Below are 25605 nucleotides of genomic sequence, written 5' to 3' on the forward strand. Positions count from 1 at the left end.
TATAAATGATTCTGCAGTGAACATTTTGGTGTATAAAGCTTTTCTGTCTGTATTTTACATTATTTCTTCAGGATAGATTCCCAGAAATTGAATTACAGGGTCAAAGGTACAAACATTTTTAAGAAGGCTCTTGATCTATAATGCCGGATGGCTTCTCCAAAATGTTATTTTTAATCACTTTACACTCCCTAAAGCAATATGTGAGAGTGCCTTTTTCTGCCATAGTCTTAGCTGTTCCTCTCTAAACACTAAATAAAGACTCCTTCTGATTTGGTAGGTAAAAATTGTACTTCACTGCAGTGTTAATTTTTATTTCTGTAATTAGTGGTAATACTCAATGTTTTTTAATCATCTGTAGTTTCTCTTTTGTGAAATTTCTGCTCATATCTGCAGTACATTTTAAGTTTTTTATTATGAACATAATTTTGTTATCAGTATATAAATCAGATGAGAGCAAACCTTTTTCTTCCTTTAAAAATGTTGTATTAAGTTGCTTTTCTCTTTGTTCTTGGTTGATTTTTTTTCTCTTGGTCATTAGTTTCTCAAATCATAGTTTTAAATAGCAAGCTGTTACGGTGTGCTTCTGAGTATATGGCCTTCAAATATTTGTGGAATGAGCTTATAGAATTGAGTTTTATGTGTGGCTTTCCAGGTGCGTGTCTGCTAAATGAAGTGAGACATGCTTATGTATGTCATTTCACACGCTTCCAGGTACCTCACATGTGGGGTCTGAAACCTTCTTAAGTTTTTGCAAGCTGGCATTAGTTAATAATGATTAAATAAGGAATTTAATGAATGTTTTTCATCTAGTAATTTGGTATATTTTTTCCTTTATTTTATGGACTATTCGATTTGGAGTTCATATTGCTTTTTTTAATTAACATCACAAGTTAAGGATTTTTCTATGTTACTAAAAACTGTTTTGGAAATATAATTTTTAATGGTTTCTGCTCCCACCCTCCCACTTCCCACCATCTGTTTCCCACATCATTCTTCACCGCCCTAAGAGAAACAGAACACATATTTCTTTGGTAGTTGGCCATATAATTAGAAATCAGTGTATGTACAGGCACCATGAATATTTTATTGATAACAGTGTTGAAATAGAGTGTTTGTTATTTTAAAATATGGCTGCTCCAAAGTAATTCAAACACTGTTTGAAACAATTTAATCAAATTTATTTGTACAAAAGCACTTAGATATGAGCCAAGTGCTACTCACTGATCAATGTTGATCAGGTCATTTGAATATTGAACAAAGCCCAGGACCAACTGAATGGTTCTCAAGGGATGGAGGTGGGTGTTTTTGTTCGGGTCACAGCTGAGCTCACTCATCCCTGATGACTGCTGCTCTGAGCTCTGAGTCCACTGGTTCCCTGAAAGAGAATGTGTTTTCAGGATGTCAGGTGAACCAGTTTGTATCAAGTTTCAGGATTCATTCTCCTAAACCTTAGCAATATTATGTCTTCCTGGAGGGTGACTGGATAGCCTTCACTCCTGTAGAGACTTCAAGAGAACTATGTGATTAATGGGGCCACAGCTGGCCCTTGGGACTCCTGTTGGGAGCTCTGGTGCCCCACCAAATTTTCATGTATTACAAGAGTGTTCTGTGTTTAACCAAGAGAAGTGTCTTTGTCCAAGGTGGTGGTCTCTGCCTTGCCTTTACCACTTCTGCAGAACCAAGAGGGAAGAACGATTGTTGGAGAGTAGAGAGAACAGGAGGTACGACTTCATTCTGGTCTGGGCGCTGTTTTGGCTCACAATGCCTGGGAATCTGGGGCCCTTACCAGCCCCATGGATCACTTAGAGAGTTTCATTTATTGTATCCCTAACATAGGAGGGATATTCTAGCCCATGTGATATTTCATTATGAGAATTGGAAATAGTTTTTAAAGATAATATTCTTTAGCCCTGGCTGCTGTGGCTCAGTGGATTGAGTGCCGCCTTGTGAACAATAGGGTCACTAGTTTGATTCCCAGTTAGGGCACATGCCTGGGTTGTGGGCCAGGTCCCCAGTAGGGGGCATATGAGAGGCAACCACACATTGATGTTTTTCTCCCTCTCTCCGTCTCTTCCCCTCTCTAAAAAAATAAATAAAATAAAAAAATAAATAAAATAATATTCTTTAAAAGGAGACTAGGACTAGAGAACCATGAGGATATTTCATTGAATTTGACATGTAAGAATAAATACAAATTAGAACCAGGCCATTGGGAGGTGAGACTTCCGATTCCTTTCTTCCTCTGCGTTATTATAGCCCCGACTGACCTGAATAAAAACTTTTTCTTAGAGTTAATTTAAGCACCTTACCTTGTTTTTTTGGACAGTTGTGTTTAGCCAATGAAATTTCAGTTCAGTTCAATTAACAATTATTTGTACATGAACCACTAAGACTGTTTCTTTGGGTTTGAATCTGGCCTCTATCATTTTTAACGGTAAGATCTTAGGCAGATATGACTGTCATGTGAGGAACCAGTGATGTGCCCATGTTGAGTAGCATGGTACCTGGTGCAAAATAAGTCCTAAGTGAATATTAGTTGTTGTTGTTATTATTATTATTATATTGTATACTTCGAAAGGACAAGACTTACCTTTATATTTTTGATAAAAGAGTGCCTTCTACATGGTAGGTCAATAATTGTTGGACTTGATCAGTTTCCTCAGTAGCTTGTCTTGGGTCCGAGCACATCTTTCCCTTGTAGTTTGATGGTTATGGTGATAGTGGTGGTGGCTCTGGAAACACATGTAAGGTACATGCAATTTACTATTCTGAGGCTAAATAGGGCATTCAGTTTTTCAGGAGCCAGTCTGATACCTTGTACCAGATTCTCTGTAAATTTTACTTTAAAAAGCTTTGTAAACTGCATTTTTTTCCTTTAGAAAGGTCATATGGCTGTAACTGTACAGTATCTGAGAACATTTAAATTTCTGATTACTAGGGAGACTGTCAGATTCCGTGAGGTTAAGGATAACATTCAAATTGACAGTGAAATAGTGTGGCCCTCATTGCATTTGTAGCTCACCTATTGAAAGCCACTAAATAATGTTTTGGAATGACCATTATAGGTTTAAATGCATATCAGTGGAGCCTGTAATTTTCTTAGGGCTTTGAAACTCAGTGAAGTTGCAAGCTGGTCAGGACTTTGAAAGGAGAAAGGGGAGAGCATTGATGCAGGGGAATGCAAGAAGATGCTCTTTCTTCTTGAATAGGAATCACAGTCCCATTAAAAGAAAAATGCCAGAGTCTTGGCAAAAAGCACAAATTTGCATATTATTCACATGCATTTGCATACTGAGTTCAAGGGGCTCTATCTTCAAGTATGTAAAATAAATTGTGTAATCTGCTGCAATTGTGTTCCAATTCAGTCTCCTGGGCATTGCTCAAATGAAATACATAACATGTTTAAAAATCTCATTTCAGAAGATGAAAGATGTCAATCAGCTAAAGGAAGCTGCACATTAGTAATACTGACAGAGAGCAGAGAGGGGTTTGGCTGGAGTGCAAGACTGGGAAAGCCACTGCCCTCGAACTCCTCACCTACCAAAAAAGCCTGCTCAGATGGGTCCTGGACCCATGAGTTTGCCGCTTCAGAGACCATGGTGCCCAGGGTGCTGCCTCTCTCCCATATTGGAAAGTCTGCCTGGTACACAAGAAGTAATGTGGGGGAAACATAATCCCGTAATATCTACAAGCCTTCCTACAGTGCCTCCTCTCGATAAACATACAAGGCCTGTCCAAAAGGTATCCAGCCACGTAATATGAAAAGCAGAGATATTTATTGAAGAAGATATGAGAAACATTGTACATAGGGCAGTGACACCTCAGTCCTCTTCAAAGTAGGCAATTTGGGAGCTCACACAGTTCTCCCAACTGTAATACAATGTTCCTTTTGCTCTGGTAGCAGAAGCCGTAGAACAAACTTTGCCATGACACATTTCATGCCAAGATCCTGCGTCAAAATCTCGGACACAGTAGTTTTTGGAATCCCAAAATCAGCTTCTAGTTCTGTCACTGTCAGTCATCAATCTTTGTTGAGTGCAGCCCATACATATTCAGCATTCTCAGGTGTTCTGCTTGTTGCAGGCCTTCCAGAACATGGACCACTTTCAACAGATTCCTGACCGTCTCTGAAGCATTTGTGCCAAACTTTTATTTGTGCTGCACTCATTGCATCATCCCTGAAAGCCTTCTGAATCATCTGAATAGTTTTTGCAGAGGAATGTGCAAGCTTACTGCAAAATTTGATACAGATTCATTGCTGTACTGTCATTTTAATTCAATGGACACACAATACACATGCTCACTTAATAGTGTCTAATACCCCCAATGACGGGTACAGTGAAGTCATCATCGTTCACACATGTGCATTCCAGTGCACTCATTATCCTTGGCTGCCAGGTTACATCATTTTCGCAAACCGTTCTCGTTGTATTGACAATGGCTGGACTTTTTCCAGAGAGACATTCTACACTCTAGGTAAAACATGGAACACTCTTGTGTTTGCTATGTGAATGTTACTTTATGACAAGTGCCTAGCTTCTTTTCCAACCAGCTTGGTGCCCCTCAGCCTCACTTACATAGACATTCCAGTGCTGCCTAGCCAGATGGAGTGGTGGTGGTGGCACCAACCAACCAGTTATCAGCAAACAGTCAGATTCTAATACCCAGTTTAGGCTCAGCAGTTTACCAATCCCCCAGTATGGCCTTCAGCAGCTATAGAGTGATGTGTAGGTGATTCAGAGTGCACAAGTTCCTCAAGTCTTTTCCTTTCTAGAAGTGATAGCTAGGTGGGCAAACTTCACAGGAAGTTAAAACCGAAAGGGTCTGACAGAACAGACAGATGGGGCAGGAGGCAATTACTGAAGGAAACAATGGTGCATTGGTGACAAGGAGTGACAAAATATCCAGGAACAAAGGACACCCATTCCTATTAGTGTTGAAACAATCTTCTGAATGTTTCAAGTCCATAGCCTATGAAGATTTGACTTTAAGGTGTCATGGGATGTTGGCGGTAGGCATCGGGTAAAATGGGGCATGAAGATGGTGAGTGAGATCAGGGAAAGTAGGACCAATCCAGCAGTGGAAATAGCTTCAAAAAGAGATGAGATGGAAGATGCACCAAATCATAGGATCCAAATAGGCATGAGGAACTCAGGTCGGGATCCATCTTTTACTGAGAATTTGGAGAGCCTTGTATTCTCTTGGAAGGAAGAAACTGGCAAGCATCAAGCAGAGGGTCAGGGATCTGGTTGGTAGGCTGGAGTTTTAAGGCATGCCTCTAGCTGTAGTAGGGGATTGTAGATTAGGGAGGCGAGGTAGGCTAGACATCTGGTCAGCATCAGCCCAGCAGAGGCTGCTGGTGGGCAGCAGGGGCTCAGTTCCTCCCAGGCGGTGGTGACAGAGGGTAGGAACCATTTCAGTTCCCACGACATGGAGAGCCTCAGACTATTGCCTCCATCAGGCTTTGCTTAGAAGCTTAGGAAGGATGAAGTCTGCTGACCAACAAGGCTGAGGAAGGAAGGAAGGTGACTGATAATGAGCTTTGTTTCCCTGATGGTACATCTCCATGCCTGTTACTACTGGGTATTTTAGCTTCCCAGGCTCATATGGTAAGACATGCACTTCTTTTTTTTTTGTCATTTGAGTGAAGGCTAGGTATATGCCTGTTTCACTAGGTGCCCAAGTCCATCCTTGGTGCCATTCTATAAACTCTAGGAGGTTGAGAACAAAAGCAATTCGGAAAAATATGGGTTTGGCATGGTTTTGGGGAACAGAAATACTTTACTGCTATTCACATTCTGATTTTACATTCTAGCCTCCCTCTTCATTTTTAGGTAAGTCACTTAACCAGTTGCTCTTGGTTTGTCCATTTATAAAATGGGCATTTAATACATGCATACTTTACAAAAGTTTTATGAAAATTCATTAGGTACAGTTTATAAAGTAGTTGGCAGATGAAGCACTAAGCTTTAAGTTGGGTACTTACACTGTGCTTATCTAAGATATCCTTAGCAGGCTCAAATATGGATGGTTTTTTATGTACTTTATTTTTTTTTGCTAGAGATGTTATAGAGATTCATTTTGGGTTAAACACCACTGTCTCTTTGTCTTCTTTTATACTCATTTCACGTAATCCCTCTTCCTTCCTCATTTCTCTGCCTTCTTTCCAGTACCAATCCAGCTTATTTTATTGTTCGCTCAGCTGACTTGGAATTGGGACAGTGGAGTCAACTTGCTTGTAGAAGTGAATGTGGGTGGACTGTGAACCTTATCAGCCCAAGGCTAAGCCCACAGAAACTCAGAGGGTCATTGTCGCCATGCACTTGAGGACATGACATGATTTCTGTCACATTTCAGAGGGAAGGTGCTGTATAAATAAGATACCTAGCCACAAAGCAGGCTTCAGAAGTGAATTCCTAAGAACTGTTGGCCCAGAGAAACATTTATTGGCCTTCTCCCCTTTTTGAGACTTCTCTAATGAAATAAAATACATGAGATCTACAAACTCCCAGTCTTCATTACTCACTTTGCATAATTATTACTTGTCCTAGATGAGTGGGTTAGTGTAAGTAAGACTGAAATAAATCCCCAAAGTGTTCTGAAAGCAGGTTGCATTGACTAAGAATTCAATTATTCTTTTAGCAGTTTGATTTTTTAATTTTTTTCTGCTTTCATTCATGCCATCTTTTTAAAAATAATTTTTTCTCCTCACCTGAGGACATTTTCTTGTTGCTTGTAGAGACAGGAAGTGGGTGGGGGGAGGAGGAGAGAGAGACAGAAAGAGAGAGAGAAAGAGGAAGGAAGAGCAATATTGATGTGAGAGGGAAGCATCCATCAGTGGCCTCCCATACCCACCTCAAGCAGGTATCAAACCTGCAGCCTAGCTGTGTGCCCTGAGCAAGAATCGAACCTGCAGTCTTTTGGTGCACGAGATGATGCTCCAACCAACTGAGCCACCCAACCAGGGCGATTTTACCTATTTTTTTAAAAGTTTTTAAACAGTGACTTATTCAAATTTGTAAAATATGTTTTCTATTTGTTTTTGTATCTTCAGTATAATTGAAAGATTTTTCAAAAGCATTTCAGCTATTTTTGTAATAATTCTTCCAGTTTGAAACTTAATTTGCTTTTCTATGCTGGCTGCTTCCTATTTGAATGGCTGCATAGGGTTGAGATTAAGAGGATAAATGCTAGAGAGATCTGCCTAAGTTTGTATCCTAGTTCCTCCATTTAGAAGTAGTGTAGCCTTGGGTCAGTTACTTAACTTTTCTATATCTCAGTTTATTCATCCGTTAAATGGGATTAATAATAGCATCTACCTCATCAGGTTGGGTAAAAATCAAGTGAATGACCACATATAAAGCACTTGGAGCATGCATATGACACAGGAAGTACTATGTAGGTGTTAAAGAATGAGGATTTCTTCTGTGTACCTCTATTATGGTACTGGCATGCCCTAAATTATTTGGTTGAGAAACACTGAAGCTGGCTTGGGTTGGAGGAGGTTTATTATAGGGCAAGGATTGTGGGTCTCAAGAGGAACCTGGGTGGGGTTGAGGGATAATACTGGACAGCCTTCAAGAGCCAAGGCAGCCACACACCTTGTCTCCTTTACTGGTTGTAGGAAGTCTGACATCTTGCCTCTGCTTCTCTGTCTTTGCCAGTCTTCCATTTCTTTTTGCCACCTGGCCCTTCCTGCGTGCTTAGCAGCACCCCTCAGCTCAAAGTCACTCATCCCAAATCACAGCCTTAAGCCTGTGAGTCTATGCTACTTTGCAAGTCCATTGCCCACAGATAACTTACTTAGCTTCTCTGCATTTAAATTCCAGTTTTCCTAATTGGTTGGGCACCCCACCCTGGTTCAGTGAGCAGGGGGAGTGGAGTGAGGTGGTGCTGTGGGGACGGTGACATATTGTGTGCTTCTCCCGAGGCAGCTTCTGTATGAATTTCTCTGTGGCTTTTCAAAGCCATGAGATGAACTGATGAGATGAACTGATTTTAAAAAGTTCTACATGAAAAATAGAAACAAAACTACCACTTAGGGGAAGTAGAGATATATAAGATATAAAAATGTAATGCTGTTAAGTCACCACATATTGTTTTGTTAAGATCATACAGTTCATTAGGCTTTGTTAAAGAATTCTTTTAGCTCTTAGGTCAGAATATATAAGCTAAACCAATTATTTATATGGAAATAAAAAAATTAAATTTAAAATCTAATAAAATTGAACATGTATAAAAAGAAGAGTTGTGCATGAGATGAACTGATCTATTTTATTTCCTTAAAATAGACTAGTCATGACCATAGTTTGGGAAACACCACTCTGAGACTTGTGTGCACTGGTCGATTGGCCTGGGGAGCAGCTGGCTTCTCTGCACTCCTCTAGTCAAGGCTTCTCTGTCTTTGGTGCACAACAGTATCCCTGGGGCATTTGTGAAAAACACAGATTCCCAAATTTTATCTCTAGAGACTCTGTGTCACCCAACCGGGGTCAGGCCCGGGTATCCACAGATTTTGCCAAGTGATCAGGCATTTCTCAGGCAGGTTGCTTGCAGATCATATTTGGAGAAACACTGCAGTAAATATGTGCTCTGTCATAAACTATATACCTTGCCCTTCTTTTCCCCCACTCTGTGCATGAATGGTCTGTTTTATGATCAACTGTATTCCAAAAGTCAGTTTTGGAGACTCTTGTTTAAAACTTAAGGATATCGTTTCTTTTAGGTAGGTTGGTAGATTTCTAAGCCAACATATATAAAAGCCTAGAGTTAAGCTTCCCTTTAGATTTTATTATCAGTACTTCTCAAACCCTGTAGCTGTCAGCAGTAGTGAGTGAGGTCGGGCTCAGGTGGTGGATCATAGGCAAGGGGCAGCGATGGCAGCCCCCAGCAAGGTAGAAGAGAATTTATATGGAGAGTAAAATGGACATTGAAGGAAGAAGAGTGAAAATTCTTACATTAATGGAGAGAAAAAACTAGTTTGGGGGAATTTCTAACCACACCCAGGTAGATAGGAAGATCTTAAATATGTGTTTTTGTTCTTTCAATTTGGAGAGAGATTTCATCTTCATTTAGTTGACACTTAAATCAGTTTTTTGACTCTGACTAATCTATTTCTGTGGGGAATGGAATGATTACAAAGGAGTGGAGGGAACTTTTAGGGCGATGGAAACATTCTATATCTTGATGATGGTGATGCTTGCATACTGTATACATTTGTAAAAACTGATAGAAATGTATAGTTAAAGGGGTATTATTGTATGTAAATTACACCTCAGTAAACTAGACCTAAGAAACAGAATTTCGTTATTAGTTAAAATTTACATACTGATGTATGCATGAATGAGTACTTTGTCAGTTCCATTTAGTAATAACAAATCTCCACACTTGCTTAGTACCTTTCAGTTTATAAGCTACATGCATACCTATTTCCTCATGTTAGTCTCATAAGCCTGTGAAGTAGGCATACTTGTTCACATTTAGAAGAGAAGCTACTTCTTGGAGGTTTAGAGAGGCTAAGTGATATGCTAAAGGTCACATAAATCTTTTTGAAATCCAGGGCTTTTCCCACTGTTAATGCCCTTTAAAAATAGATTGCATTTGCCGATTTTGAGAAAAAATGGTTGGTTTTCTTTATGGCCAACTTGGGTGCTCTTTCTTCCCATTGATTAGCTTGGAATTCCTGCTTTGGTCCAGACCAACTCCAGGTAGCTTCTAGGTACTTCATTCAGTCCCCTCCCCTCTTACACACCCTCTGCCAGAGCACTTCCATTTTGTCCAAAGTGTAGATCTCCTGGGAGAGCGCTCTTGGCAAGCCCAGAATCACCCAGGACACCCACTTGGCAAATGGTACACACGCTATAGCTTGTGTTGTGTGTAGCCAGTTGAGCTCTCTATAATTTTTCATCTAACTGTTGGAGAGATTTGTATAAGAAAGAGCTTGATGACTCTGGATGAGAAGACAAACGGAAATTTGGAGAACTTGTGTGGAGATCAACAAGTGCATGGCTGGTAGAAGAATGAGTGAATTTCAAGGCATGAGATTAATTAGGTGGCGGTTAAGGGCTTAGCATCTCCTTTCATCAAACTCTGTGGAGCTCAGAGTGGATCAGTCATGTTTCTGTCAGACTGCATCACTACATCTCTGTGTAGATTCTTAAGGGAAGAGGAGACTAGGAAATAAGATGTCAGGTTTTAAAGAAAGAAAAATGGAGTTTGGTGCAGAAAATAATTCTGATGAGGGATCTTTTGATGTGGAATGAGAGGAGAAGCCAGAAGAAGGATGGTTGTATGAAAACGTTAGGCCTTTGCATCAGTTGATGCAGAGAGAATTTGGTACTAGAATAGAGAAAGGAACAGGTTCGACTTAGACCTGAATATAAATTAGACAAAGGGAAATGACAAGGGCACGTGAAGAGCTATGAAAACGTTCAGACATGTTAACCTTGAAGTGATGCCAGGCAACTAGACAGATGTATAAAAGTGTAAAACTAGGCCTTTCTTTAAAGGTTAGGAATGAATAAGATTTGAGTCACTGGCTCTGTTGGGGGAGGGGGAAGTGTAGAAGTCGTGGTTAAATTCTGGGCAGAAATGAAGCCCTGTGAAGAGACAGGATGAGGACAGAAAACGAGTGGTCCAGAGAAGATGAGCGAATAGACAAAAAGACCCCAGAGACCATCAGGTGCAAGAAGACCAGGGAAATGCAGAGAGGCTAAGTGCTGAGAGAGCTGGTGAAATGGGGAAGGAGCAGGTGATAAATCTTGTCAAGCACAGCTGGGGAAAATTAGAATAGCGGAAGAAGGGAGGCAACTGGAGCTGTTCATGAACATATTGTTAGTGACTTGTGTCAAAATAGTTTTAGTAAAATAGAATGGATGAAGGTATGAATTCACTCAAAAAGAATTCTAGAAGAGGAAATTTTAAGGAAAGGAGGAGACAGATTTAAGAAGCAAGGTGACGAATGAAATGAAGAGGATGGAGTAGGGGAGGCAAAATGGATGAAAGTGAGATATTTTTCCTCCCTCCTTAATACACACACACATTCCTGCACACAACTGGACTCACATAAGACCTTATAGATACTTATCAGCCCACATGAGGCAAGAAAGAAAAAGGCTGCCTGAGGATGAAAGATTTCAATGAATTTATTGGGGTTATATTAGTTGATAAAATGATACAGGTTTCAAGTGTGTAATTCTATAATATATCATCTGTATATTGTACTGTGAGTTCACCTGCCCAAGTCTAGTCTCCAATCCAGAGAACAGACTGACAGCTGTCAGAGGGGACAGACAGCCTTTGAATGAGCAGGTGAAAGTAATAAACAGGAAGAGCTGAGGGAGCAGACTTAGAGATGAGAGGAGAAAGGGGTGTCTTTTTTCAGGCAGCAGTCCAGGGTCGTCGTATTTAGGTTCACATTATCGCAGGGAAATGTTCATGTTGAGAAGAGAACTGTTTCCATGAATACTGTTTCAATCAAAAGCACTTCAGTGAATGGTATTTCATAAGCACTTCGGTTCCTTAATCATTACAAAATTGGGGCCTTAACTTCTCAACAGTGATGACTATTATCGAGAAGCAGAGAAGGAATTTCCCTGCTGTAATAAGCTTAGTTGAGTTGACTCCCCAAACAGGGTTTGAAGGCAGCTGCAATTTCATTCACCTTGGAAGTTGAAAACAAACTGGTTTTAGTGATCAGGGACCAGTACCTTCCCCTCCTGTTTGCCCATCATTTCTTGTCACTGCTCTAGCTAAGTGCCTTAGCTGAGCACCCAAATTCCTCTGCATACCTTTTAGGTTTTATCTCACAACTGCTCTCTCCTTGAGTGCTTTTTTGGGCCAGGCCACTCTACTTACCATTTTTGATAAGCTTTGTGCCTCACTGCTTTTTCACCTCGGTGCTGCCACTTCTGTGCTTTTGCTCAAGCCAGTTTCTTCATCTTAGGTACTGTTGCGCTCACTATTTAAGCTCAGAGCAGTTTTTCTCTGATTGGCTTCATGCTCCTTTAGCACCTTCGTGCCATTTGAAGGTCCAGTGCTGGGGCGTGTGTGTTTCATCTCCATGCTGGAGTGCACAGTCCTGTGGACAGATGTCAAGTCTTGACTCCCTGAAACACTTCATTGTGATTCACAGGACAGGCCCTCAATACGAATTTGGACTTTTGAGAGGAAAGGGATAGGAACTCATGTGAGGTTGTAACTCAAGTTCTTTGCTTTCAGATTCTATTTTTTTCAAGTTCTATTGAGATACAGTTGGCATATAGCATTGTATGTGTTTAAGATGTAAACATAATGACTTGACTTACACATACTGGAAAATGATTACCACATAGTTTAGTTAACATTGATTAACTCATATGTCAAAATCTAATTTAAAATGGGAACGTTGCAGATACCCTGAGTGCGTACCCCTGTACATGCATGTGCAGATCTCTGCCCGTGGATTCTGGCGTGACCTGTGGCTGAGCTGAGTCAGAGAAAGGCGTCATCTGGCCTCAGCAGGGTGTGGAAAAGGAGGCACAGGTTGTGCCCGCTGTCCCCGCCCTGCTATTTCTATGGTGACGTGAACATGGCAATTTAGGACCAATGCACATGCTCTTCTAACTGTAAAAATGCTGGATTCAGAGAAAGAACAGTTACTTGCTTTTCAAAGAATATACAATGCGAAGGGTGGCCAAATCACAACTATATTATTATCATTACAGCAAAGAATTCACAAATATTTTTTCATCCCTTTTCACTATTTATTTTTTCCCCACATGTTAAGAAAAAAAAATACAAAGTGTCATATGTTTCCTAGAAATACCACCTTTATGTTTTCTTATGCTGCTGTATTTATTTGTTTAAACTTTGGCTCATAATTTTTCAGTAAAAGTTGATTCTAAAACTTTATGTTTTTCCTGAAGCATGTTCTGATCATATCAAAGAAAGAAAAGAAATAAGGGCTCATTTTCAATTTGTTTCTTTAGCACTGTAAAGTCCGACTTCATGAACACATTTTCCTTCATGGAAATGCTGTGCCTTTTTCTGGGTTGTGCCTTGTAGTCATTCTGATAATTGCTTGGTGTATTTTTCTGATTTCCAGTCCTTTTACATTCCTCACTTTCAAGGCTTTTCTCTTGAAATATTCTACAGAAGTTTATTTATTTTTTGCAGAGCTCCAGGCTCCTGAAGCAGCATTACTGCTTATAATGCTGCTAACTAGGACGTAAGGATAAGCATGAAGCATCATTAGGAGAGGCAGGCTGGTGGTGGTAGAATTCAGGTCCTGTTTCTGCCATTGAAACCTGAGAGGCTCCTTAGGCCTCTTATTGTGGAATGCAGGAGGAATCTGCATCACTTATGATCAGAGCAAGAAACAGATGGTACCCTCAATTTGTTTAGCTTGAAGAGGGCTTAGAAAAAAGACCACCAAATTGTGAGCAGTGCACAGAAACCACAAGAAGAGGTACAGTGTCCTAGAGCTAGAAGCAACTTGGTGGAGCTGCGACCACCTGTAGTAACAAAGGAGGAAAGTGGGAGCAAATTTTGGAATGTGTAGGGGGGGCTGTGTGGAGAGAGATATGTGGAGAGGGATGTTTTATGAAAGCTATGACCTTTGGTCAAGTGATACATCCAACCCAGAGTGAACCCACAGGGAGGAAGCACAGAGGTTCCTAGTCTTAGCCTTCTTGTTTCCTCTGGGCTGCTTCTGTGCTCTTTACTAGTCAAACCCTACTGGAGGCCAGAGGCCTAGAAGTCCATTGATGTGCTCCAGACAGGTCAGCCTCCTAGGGTTCAGAGTAGAGAAGCAGTCTTGAGTGGGGGATGGAAGACAAGGATTCACAGAATTTTGAAGTTGGAAGAGACTTTGAGAGCAGCCAGTTCATTTCTCTTATTTTACAGCAAAGCTGAGCCACAGAGAGGTTGACTAATTCTAAGTCCTGTGGCTTTTCAGTGGCAGGATTGTAATAGGGCGTGAGGTTTCCTGGTTCCCAGTTCTGTCACTTGTACTACAGCATTCTTCTTATATAGTAATTTGAGAGGACGGGGGAGAGAAGAGCAAGGGCAAGTGAAATTAGAGAGGTTCTGACGTATGATTAATTCTCTGAGTAGGTGTTCAGATCCACATGTGATATTAGAGGGGTTTAAGCGAGTTCAGAATTCAGGTAAGGTTGGTTTGTGACTAACAGATATATACATCGATGCTAGTAATAAAGATGGCATTTTATATTAAGCAGTGTATGACTGCATCTAGAGTTGGCCTGATAACCAGGCAGCTCAAATGATGTGGCTTTTGTTTCCTATGGATTCTGGCCCTGCTACCATGCTCTCTTTGAGGTCTTTTTTGGCATCAGAATCTTGTTTTAGACCTGGGCTCTGCTTGAAGGCTGAATCATGTTTGGGTGTCATGCTTCATCAGCAGAACCGTCTTAAAACTGAGAGACCAAGGGAAAGAGGGCTAATTTGTACACATAGACACATGTCACTCGTATAGGAATTGATTTACACACACATGTACATATGCAAATAAGCAATCAGATAGATTGGCAATTATCAGCTAACAACATTGGCCTAGGAATGATCCTTACATAATACCAATAAATTGGAAATGGTATTAGAGTTTATGGTGTTTCCCTTTACTTTATAACCCTTAGGAATGCAGGACCTAAAACAGTGCCTTCAATTATGTGACAACAGAGATAGAGAAAGGCAACTCATTATTGGTATTCTTTGGTTCTTATTCATTGGTTCATTCATTAATGTCATCAACAAATGTTCATTGAGCGCTTAGCATATGCCAGACACTCTGCTAAGTACTGGAGATAGATAAGGAAAACAGATGTAATCCTTGCTCTCACTTCATCAGAGCTTGCAAGAAAAGCTATCTTACTAGCTAAGGTAGTGACGATGGGTTCTCCTTTCCTGTATTCCATGCAGGGAGAATCACTATTGGTGAGTGAAGATACGGATTTCAAAGGTAATAAGTGACTATTTTGATGTTGTTGAAGTTGTCCTTTTACTTTGCACAAAATCTGGTGGCTATTTGGGGGCTGCTGGGGAAGGGGGGAAATGGGGAGTAGATGCTGGCTGGCTTTACGATTTAAAATCTATTTCACTAATTGTTTATATTGAAAATCAGGTTGTTACACAGAGACTAACTTTTTAAAATAACCTATTTTTAAGGTCAGTAGAAACTGTACCAAAGTTAGAGAGGGAGGTGGGAGGGAAGGAGTCTGACTCATCTAAGTAATTCAAGGCAAGAGAAGCTCCTTATCTGTCTCTGAACAGAGTGTATTCACATCCAATGAATAAATATCGGATACCTGCTATGTGCTAGATGCTTTCAAGTAAACTTTTTAATATTCACAACAATTCTGTGAGGTGAGGATAATAATCTCCATTTTCTAATGAAGAAGATGGGATCGGGGTAATTTAGGTTACTGCCTCCCCTCTTCTCAGGCGAAGTAAGTGTTAAAGCCAAGTTTCAATTCTAGATCTTTTGACTTCTAGGTCCTTTTCTTCTTCACTGTATCATAATACCCTTCTAGTTAATATTTCATTATTTTTGCAATTTCAGCCTATTGTTTTCATTACATTTCCTGCTCATCTGTTAGCACTTAGCTTGTTACTCTCCTGATCTCCCAGACAGGATTAGGTGGCCTCCCGTGGAGCACTGGGCATACTCTATTATAACTCACCACACTGTCCTGTAATTTCCTGTTCATTTGTCTGCCTGGGCCCTTAGGCTAAAGGCTCCTTGTAGATTGGATCCCATTCAGTGTTGGATCCCATCTTCTAGCACATTCCCTGGCACACGGAAAACATTCAATAAACATTTATCAAATGGGTCGATCCAAATGAGTCAACCTTCACAGTAATCCTGTGAAAGCAGTTATATCATCTTTTACAAATGAGGAGCCTGAGGATCAGAGAAGTAAAGAATCTGATCCAAGATCACACAGCAAGTTAAGAATAAATGTAAAACCTGTGTCCTCAACTCAAATGCTATGCTCTTTCTACCAAACACAGCATGATTATTATGGCTGAGTCTGCAGAAGAGGTTTTGGTGAGGGTTGCAGTGAGTAGGAATATACCTAGGCAGTAGAGCAGATCATCTCGGGGGGACACCCCAATTTTAAATCTATTTTAGCACAGACTGTTTATCTACAACTCAGAACACCAGTGTTTTCTGGGTAGGTCTGGTGGTCCCTCTCTCGTACCTGGCTCACCATTGCCCTCCCAATATCTTTCTTTTACCTACTCCCAGATTTTCCTGCTGCCCTGTTCCTGTGCTTCTCTTTTTATCATCCACCATCCATTTTCACTGCTCATTCCCCCTTAATAGTCAGTGACAAACCAATAATTTTTGTTAACACTTTAAAATGCTATTTTGCTGTTAAACCAATACATGCAATTGCCCTAATCTGCTGCCAAATGGTAATAATCAGAATCTGGTTTCAAAAGGTTTGGATTTCAGCAGGGCTGCCCACAATGTCCTTTGAGGCATATAAATTAATTATAATTAAGAACCGTGTGCAGATGTTAGAAGAGAAACTTTGAGCAATTCTGGTGTTTGCTCTTGCAGAATATTAAAGAACAAAAGCATGAGTGGCTGTTGCTGGTGAGAGTACAGATAATCACCTATGTTTGCATCACAAATTTCTATTAAAATATACACATATGAAGTGATTCATAATCATGTGTTTGTTATCTATACATCCCTTGTGTCAAGAACTTGGGTGAGTGTAGAAGTGATACTTCTGCTTTGTGCAGTAGCAGGAAAGAACAGCTCCAGTAGAAAAGCCTGCATTTAGCCACTGAAAGTGTTCTTGAACAAGTAAGGAGTTCAGTTCTGCCTGGGCTCGGTATGAATAAGAAGGCTCTTTTTTAAAAAAAATTAATCTTTATTGTATCTTTTCCCATTACCATTTAGTCCCCTTCTGACCCACCCCCCCACCAGCAATCACCACACTGTTGTCCATGTCCATGAGTCCTTTTTCCTTTTTCCTCAATCCTTCCATGCCTCTAACCTTATCCCCCCAACCCAACCAGTTATCATTTGTTCTCCATCTATGAGTCTGTCTCTTTTTTGATTGTTAGTTCAGTTTTGTTCAATATATTACACATATGTGTGAGATCATATGGTATTTGTCTTTCTTTGACTGGCTTATTTCACTTAGCATAATATTCTCCAGGTCCATCCATACTATTGTAAGGGGTAAAAATTTCTTTTTTTATAGCTGAGTAGTATTCCATTGTATAAATGTCCCATAGTTGTTTTATTCACTCATCTACTGGTGGATACTTGGGTTGCTTCCATATCTTGTCAGTTGTAAATAACGCTGCAGTGAACATAGGGGTGCTTATATTCTTTTGAATTAGTGTTTTGGGTTCCGTCAGGTATATTCTCAGAAGTGGGATCACTGGGTTGAAAGGCAGATCTATTTTTAATTTTTAAAGGTATCTCCATACTGCTTTCCACAGTGGCTGCACCAGTCTGTATTCCCACCAACAGTGCGAAAGTGTTCCCCTTTCTCCACATCTTCACCAGCACTTGCTGTTTGTTGATTTATTGATGATAGCCATTCTGACAGGTGTGAGATGATATCTAACTGTGGTTTTAATTTGCATTTCTCTGATGACTAGTGACATTGAGCATCTTTTCATATGTCTATTGGCCATCTGTATGTCTTCTTTGGAGAAGTGTCTATTCAGGTCTTTTGACCATTTTTAATTGGGTTGTCTGTTCTTTAGGTATTGAATTTTGTAAATTCTTTATAAATTTTGGATATAAACCCCTTATCAGACGTATCTCAGTGAATATGTTCTCCCATTCTGTGAGTTGTCTTTTTATTTTGTTGATGGTTTCCTTTGCTGTGCAAAAATGTTTTAGTTTGATATAGTCTCATTTGTTTATTTTTTGTTTCCCTTGCCTGGGGAGATGTATCTGATAAAACGTTGCTATGAGTAATGTCTGAGATTTTGCTGCCTATGTTTTCTTCTGTGATTTTTATGGTTTGGGATCTAACATTTAAGTCTTTGATCTGTTTTTAATTTATTCTTGTGTGTGATGTAAGAAGGTGGTCTAGTTTCATTTTTCTGCAGGTATCTGTTCAATTTTTGTAATACCATTTATTGAATAAACTATCTTTAGCCCATTGTATGTGGTCACTTCCTCCATCACATATTAATTGACTGTAAAGGTGTGGGTTTATTTCTGGGCTCTCTATTCTATTCTATTGTCTGTGTTACTGTTTTTATGCCAGTACCAGGCTGTTTTGATTACTTTGCCCTTATAGTATAGTTTGATATTAGGTAGTATGGTTCTTCCAACTTTGATCTTCTTTCTCTGAATCACTGTTACTATGCGGGGTCTTTTGTGGTTCTATATAAATTTTTGAAATATTTGTTCTAGTTCTGTGAAGTATGTCATTAGAATCTTGATAGGAATTGCTTTGACTCTATAGATTGCTTTGGGTATTATTGACATTTAATGGTGTTAATTTTTCCTATCCATGAACACAGTATGTGCTTCCACTTATTTGTATCTTTCATTTCTTTCTTCAGGGTCTTATAGTTTCCCAAGTACAGGTCTTTTACATCTTTGGTTAGGTTTATTCCTAGGTATTTTTTATAGCAATTGTGAATGGGATTTTCTTATTTTCCCTTTCTGTTAGTTTGTTGTTGGCATATAAAAATGCAACTGATTCCTGGATATTAATTTTGCATCCTGCTACTTTGCCAAATTGATTTTTCAGTTCTAGTAGCTTCTTGGTAGAATCTTTGGGGTTTTCTATATTCAGTATCATGTCATCTGCAAATAATGATAGTTTTACTTCTTCCTTTCCAATTTGAATGCCTTTTATTTTGTTTTCTTGTCTGATTGCTCTGGCTAGGACTTCTAGTACTATGTTGAAAAAGAGAGGTGAAAGTGGACATCTCTGTCTCATTCCCAATCTTAAGGAGAATGCTTGTAGTTTTTTCTGGTTGAATATGATGCTGGCAGTGGATTTGTCATATGTGGTCTTTATTATGTTTAGGTATGTTCCTTCTAATCCCACCTTGTTGAGAGTTTTTATCATAAATGGGTGCTGGACTTTATCAAGTGTATTTTTGCATTTATTGATATGATCTTGGTTTTTATCCTTCATTTTATTTGTGTGGAGAATCACATTTATTGATTTTCAAATGTACCAACTTTGCATTTCTGGAATATATCCCACTTGATCATGGTGTATGATCTTTTTGATGTGTTGCTGTGTTTTGTTTGTTGATATTTTGTGGAGAATTTTTGCACCAGTATTCATCAGGGATATTGGCTAATAATTTTCTCTTTTTATTATGTCTTAATCTGGTTTTGGAATTAGGATAATGCTGGCCTCATAAAATGAGTTTGGGAGCCTTCCTACTCTTAAATTTTATGAAATAGCTTGAGAAGGAGACGTGTTAGTTCTTCTCAGAATGTTTGGTAAAATTCACCTGTGAATTCAACCAGTCCAGGGCTTTTGTTTGTTGGGAGGTTTTTGAGTACTGCTTCAGTTTTAGTAGGTGTAATCTGTCTATTCAGATTCTTCTTGATTTAGTTTAGGAAGACTGTATGTTTTTAGGAATTTATCCATTTTGTCCTACTGTCCAGTTCTTTGGCATATACTTATTCATAGTATTTCTTACAATCCTTTGTATTTCTTTGGTGTCAGTTATTTCTCCTCTTTAAATTCTGATTTTATTTATTTGGGTCCTTTTTCTTTCTGATGAAGGTTAAAGGTTTGTCAATCTTGTTTATCTTTTCAAAGAACCAGCTCTTGGATTCATTGATCTTTTTTATCTTTTTTCTTTTTCACTGTATTTCATTTCTTTCTGTTCTGATCTGAATTATTTCCTTCCTTCTACTCACATTGGGCTTTGTTCTTTTTCAAATTCCTTTAGGTGTGAAGTTAGATTACTTATTTGAGCTTATTCTTGTTTTTTTGTTTTGTTTTTTTTTTTTAGATAGGCCTACAATGCTATGAATTTCCCTCTTAGGATTTCTTTACCAGTATCTCACAGATTTGGGATTAGTGTGTTCTCATTTTCATTTGTTTCAAGGTAGCTTTTGACTTCTTCCTTGATCTTATAGTTGACCCATTCATTGTTTAATAACATTTTATTTAGCTTCCATGTTTTGAGTGTTTTTAAGTGTTCTTGTGATTGATTTCTAGTTTCATAACATTGAGATCAGAGAAGATGCTTGATATGATTTCAATCTCCTTAAATTTATTGAGACTTGTTTTGTATCTTAACATGTAGTCTGTCCTAGAAAATGTTCCATGTACATTTGAAAAGTATGTATATTCTGCTGCTTTGGGGTGAAATGCTCTGAAAATATCAATTAAATCCATTTGATCTAGTGTGTCATTTAAGGCCACTGTCTTCTTTTTGATTGTCTGTCTGGAAGATCTATCCATTGAAGTCAATGGGGTGTTAAAATCCCTGACTATGACTATTTCTGTCCATCACTCCCTTTATGTTCATCAAGGTTTGCTTCACATAGTTAGGTGCTCCTATGTTGAGGATGTGTAAATGTTTACTAGGGTTATAGCCACTTGTTGGATTGTTCCCTTTATCATTATGTAGTGTCCTTTGTCTCTTACTATAGTCTTGGTTTTAAAGTCTATTCTGTCACATATAAGTACTGCTAGTCCAGTTTTTTTTTCCCTTTCCATTTCCATGAAATATCTTTTTCGATCCCTTTACTTTTAGTCTGTCTATATCTTTCTATTTGAGATGGGTCTCCTGGAGGCAGCATATATAGGGGTCTTTTTTTTTTGTTTTCCATTCAGCTACACTGTGGCTCTTGGTTGGAGCATTCAAGCTATTTACATTTTAGGTGATTATTGATATGTATTTAGTGCCATTTTATTCTTTGACTATTTTCCCCTGTTTTCTTTTCTTTCTCTTTTTCTTCACCTTCTTCTTAAAGCAAGCCCTTTAACATTTGTTTCAGTGTTGTTTTTGTGTTAACAAACTCTAATTTTTTTCTTTAAAGTCTGGGAAGTTCCTTATGTCTCCTTCAATTTTAAATGATAGCCTTACTGGGTAAAGTAGCCTTGGTTATAGGTCTTTGCTTCTCATTACCTTGAATATTTCACATTACTACCTTCTGGCCTGAAATGTTTCTGTTGGGAAATGAGATGACAGTCTAGTTGGTGCTCCCTTATAGGTAACTAATTGCTTTTCTCTTGCGGTTTTTAGGATTCTCTCCTTGTCTTTAAACCTTATCATTTTAATTATGATTTTAATTATGATGTGTCTCAGTGTAGGCCTCTTTGAGTTCAACTTGTTGGGGACTCTCTGAGTTTCCTGGACTTGTGTGTCTTTTTCCTTCATCAGGTTAGGGAAGCTTTTGGTCATTATTTCTTCAAATAGGTTCTGGATCCCTTGCTTTCTCTCTTCTCCGTCTGGTATTCCCATGATGCAGATGTTGTTATGTTTCGTGTTGTCTAAAATGTTTCTTAAACTCTCCTCAGTTTTTTTAAATTCTTTTTTCTTTTTGCTGCTCTGCCTGGGTATTTTCTTCTACCTTGTCTTCCAAATCACTGATTCAGTCCTCTGGTTCATCTAACCTACTGTTTATTCCTTCCAATGTATTATTTATTTCAGATATTGCATTCTTTACTTCCGACTGCTTTTTTTTATGGTTTCTCTGTTTTTTTTTTTTCATGCTGTTGAGTATCCTTAGAATATTACTCTAAACTCTCTGATAAAGTGCTTGCCTCCATTTCATCTAGTTTTTCTTCTGGAGAATTCTCTTGTTCTTTGATTTGGGATCTGTTTCTTTGTCTTCTTATTTTGGCTGCTTTGTATTTTCTGCCTTAGTTGTTAAACTAATCTGTGATGTAGCCTTAAGCTGTAATCAGCAGCCAGGCTTAAGGCCACCCAGCCACCACAGGGTGGGTGGGGGCCACTGCTTCCCCTTAGGCTAATGCCACTTGGAGAGGGTGCTCTGCTTAAGAAAGATGGCTTCTGCATTATGGGGAATGACTCAGTATAGGGATCCTGGCAGCTGTTCCTTCAGTTCTCTGCCTAGAGCCACCAACCCCAGACTCTCTTCAAGCATCTGTAGTCCACTCTGCCCTCCCACTGCCAGAGCCCAGGGTAAGTGGCTACAAATGAAGTTTTGTGGGTTGGCCTTTTAAGAGGCTTTCCAGCCATCTATCCCTGGCAGACAGAAACCCTGCTATTTCTGCCTCCACTTCCCAGACTGCCAGGATTTCTTACTTTGTTCCTTTCTGAAGAAAGGGCAGAGGCAAAGGAGCTCAGAACTCTAAAAGAGTAATGGATGATAGTAATGGTGTGAGAAGGAGGAGAGTAACAATGTGAAAAGAAAATTTAGGTTCTAAGTCAACTGAAATCAAAAGTTGATGCCTTTCATATGTTATTTTCATAGACTTAGATGATATTTAACGGACCCTCAGTGCATTTGGAGGATTGAAATTGGGTTTCCAAAAAAGCTGCATACATAGATGACATTGTATTTCATTTGCTAGAAATAGATATTAGTCCGATATATCAAGATGACATTAGATAGTAATTGTTTACTATCAGGAGTAACTCACACTCCTGCTTCAGATGGTAAACACATTTGTTGCCTAAGTGAAGCATTGTGACTCAAAAGTACCTCTTTGGTTCAACATTTGCCCTATGCCTATACATTTTAATTTAGAAAGTATAACTTAAAACCACAAATTGATGTGGAACTTAACAATTTTAGAAATATGTTAATTAAAAATGTATTTTGGATCTGCTCTGCAGAGTTGAATTCATCATACTTCTTAGTTCATGGCATACCTTCATTATTGGTTCATATAAGGACCTCTTGTTTATTTATTTAGTTCTTTGTATACCTTTATTTTTCTGTATGCATTTTAGAATAAGTTAGTAGAATTCTTTTTAAATTCCTACTGTTATTTTGATAGCTATTGCCTTGAAGTTACTGGTGAATTTAGGGGGAAATAGAATTCTAAAATACTATGTTATCATATCCGTGAAATGTGGTATATGATTACATTGTTCAGGTCTTTCTTTCAGAGCCTTTAATAGAGTTTCACATTTTCTCTGTTACTAATCTTGTGTATTCTTCAAGTTAATTGTGAAATAATTTAGAGTTGCTTTTGCTATTATGAGTATTATATTTTTAGCTGATTAAAAGAGAGCGATTGATGTTTTTTAAGAGTATCATATCTAGCATCCTTAATCTACTCATATCAATACTAATAGTTTCTAAATTCTGTTGGATTTTCTATGTAGATAACATTTTCTTCATGTAATGCTGTTTTCCCTTCCCTTCTCATTCTTAAAACTTTTATTTTCTTAACTTATTTACCAGAATCTCTATTAGCAGGAACAGCACTAACCTTGCCTTTTTCTCAATGTCAAAAAGAATGTGATCAAGAATTTTTGGTATACACATATACTCTTAACCAGGTAAAGGTTGATGATCTCCTTTGTTTTCTATTATTGACTTTTTAAAAAAAACTTATCTTAAAATTTATGACATGAATAGACATTTTCCTTAATTAAATGTGTTTCTGTCATGTTTTGAGATATTTGTGTAAATACCTCCTTTAGTCCATTAATGTGGTGAACTATTTTTTTCTTTCTTTTTTTTCTTATGTTTTTTCTGTCTTTTTTTTCTTTTTCTTTTCCTTTTGTTTTCTTACCACTCAGACTGCATTCTCTCCCTCTTACTCTTCCAAAGTAAGGGAAGAATGATCATCAATGGCTATTGGCAATTGCAAAAGCAACACCAAAAAGTGGCTTCATGCTCAAGAGAGAACACTGCATCTCCTTCTCGTGGTTTCGGGTGCTCTACACAGAGGAACTTCTCTAGTAATGAACTATAGCAATGATCCCTGAAAATATAGTCTTTGTGGTGAACTAATTTGATGTATATTCTGAACTTAAGCCATTCTTGTATTCCTGGTATAAGTCATATTTGATCATGTCATTTTCAAACGATACTATTTATTTTGGTTAGACAATATTTTATTTAGTTTTTTTCCTTTATGTTCATAGGTGAAGGGGCCCTATGGTAATCTTTTCTTGTACTACTATTATCTGGATTTTCTTCTTTTCGTATTTTGTTCAACTTGTATAAGCAAGGCTTATTTCTCCCTTAAAAGTTTGGTAGACGTCATCTGTAAAACCACATGTACCTGCCTTACTTCCTTTCATTTTGGCAGAGGTGGGGTGGTTGGGTGGGGAGTAGGAGTGGGAGGTGATATTGGTGGATTAGGATTGGGGGCCTTTGGTAATCATTTTATTTACTTTAATAGTTAATGTTATATTAAGATTTTCTTTTGAACTCCTTTTTGCTATTTTTATTATATATTTATACATTACATTTAAAAATAACAATTTTTATAATATTATTTTATTATTTTAAAATTTTTATTGTGTATGTTAGTATTTTTCCTGTTTCATTATGGATTTCATTTGCATTTCTCTATTTTATCTTGAGTAGTCTTGTCACAACTTCATGGTGGTCTTCTAAAGGATCGGCTTTTTTCCCCCTTTCTTTGCCTTCCATTTCATTAATTTCTAGCCATATCTTTATTATCTAATTCCTTCTTAGGCTTGACTCTGAATTGTTTAGTAAGTGAAAATTTAGTGAAAATTAATTGTTTTTAATTTTAAATTTTTTTATAAGTGAATTTAAAAGCATAGGTTTCTCTTTAAACAGTTTTAGTTGTGTGCTAGGAATTTTGATATTTAATTTTTTTATTGTTTTTCTGTTCAGTGGATATTTTAATTCTTCTTATGATTTCCTCCTTAACCTTTGTGTTACTTAATAGTGAATTTTAAAAGTTTTTGATGTGATATTTTTAGCTACCTTTAAAATTTATTTGTAATATAATCATATTATTAAAAAAGGCAATTGTTTTATATTGATTCATTGGAATTTACTGAGGCATTTTTAAAACGATTTTATTTATTTATTTTTAGAGAGGGAAGGGAGGGAGAAAGAGAGAGAGAGAGAAACATCAATGTGTGGTTGCTGGGGGTCATGGCCTGCAACCCAGGCATGTGCCCTGACTGGGAATCCAACCTGCGACGCTTTGGTTCGAAGCCCGCACTCAATCCACTGAGCTACGCCAGCCAGGGCTTACTGAGGCATTTTTGTAGATACAATATTTTTTTGTGCTTAAAAGAATATGTAGTCTCTGTTGTATATGGATTTCTGGATATCTGAACAAGTTCAAACTCATTACATATGCTTTTTTTTTTATCATGTATGTCTTTGTATATTTTGTCTGTTGGATTTATTTGTTACACCTCAGGGTAATTTTAGATATTACTTTACACAAGTTAAGCCTATATTTTTAGATTCATACATGTTCATGATTTTTGTATTTTCTTGGTACTGGTATGTGACATATCTCATTGTTGCTTTTGATGTTTTTACCTTTGAATTGTATTTTGTATTAATATTAAAAATTGAAGATATTCCCACATTGCCCTCCAAAAAAGTTATACTCTTTTTACTTCACTTGGCTTATGCTGTATGATGAGACTCCTTGTTTCTCCCTATTCTCTAAAGTGACAAATTTTAGGTTAATGTATCCCTAGCTTTCTGTCTTTATT

General features: G+C 38.1%; 1 protein-coding gene and 1 non-coding gene across 2 annotated transcripts in view; one reads left to right on the forward strand and one right to left on the reverse strand.

Moving 5' to 3' along the window:
* Positions 1-25605, forward strand: part of GRIN2B (glutamate ionotropic receptor NMDA type subunit 2B) — a 397810-nt gene that overhangs the window by 87487 nt on the left and 284718 nt on the right. The gene's annotated exons all lie outside the window — the stretch shown is intronic.
* Positions 23680-23889, reverse strand: LOC114514327. Its single transcript, XR_003686032.1, has one exon. It is a non-coding gene; the product is annotated as a small nucleolar RNA U3 (small nucleolar RNA).

This window comes from Phyllostomus discolor, chromosome 2 (genome assembly GCF_004126475.2).
Source record: "Phyllostomus discolor isolate MPI-MPIP mPhyDis1 chromosome 2, mPhyDis1.pri.v3, whole genome shotgun sequence".
Taxonomy (NCBI): domain Eukaryota; kingdom Metazoa; phylum Chordata; class Mammalia; order Chiroptera; family Phyllostomidae; genus Phyllostomus; species Phyllostomus discolor.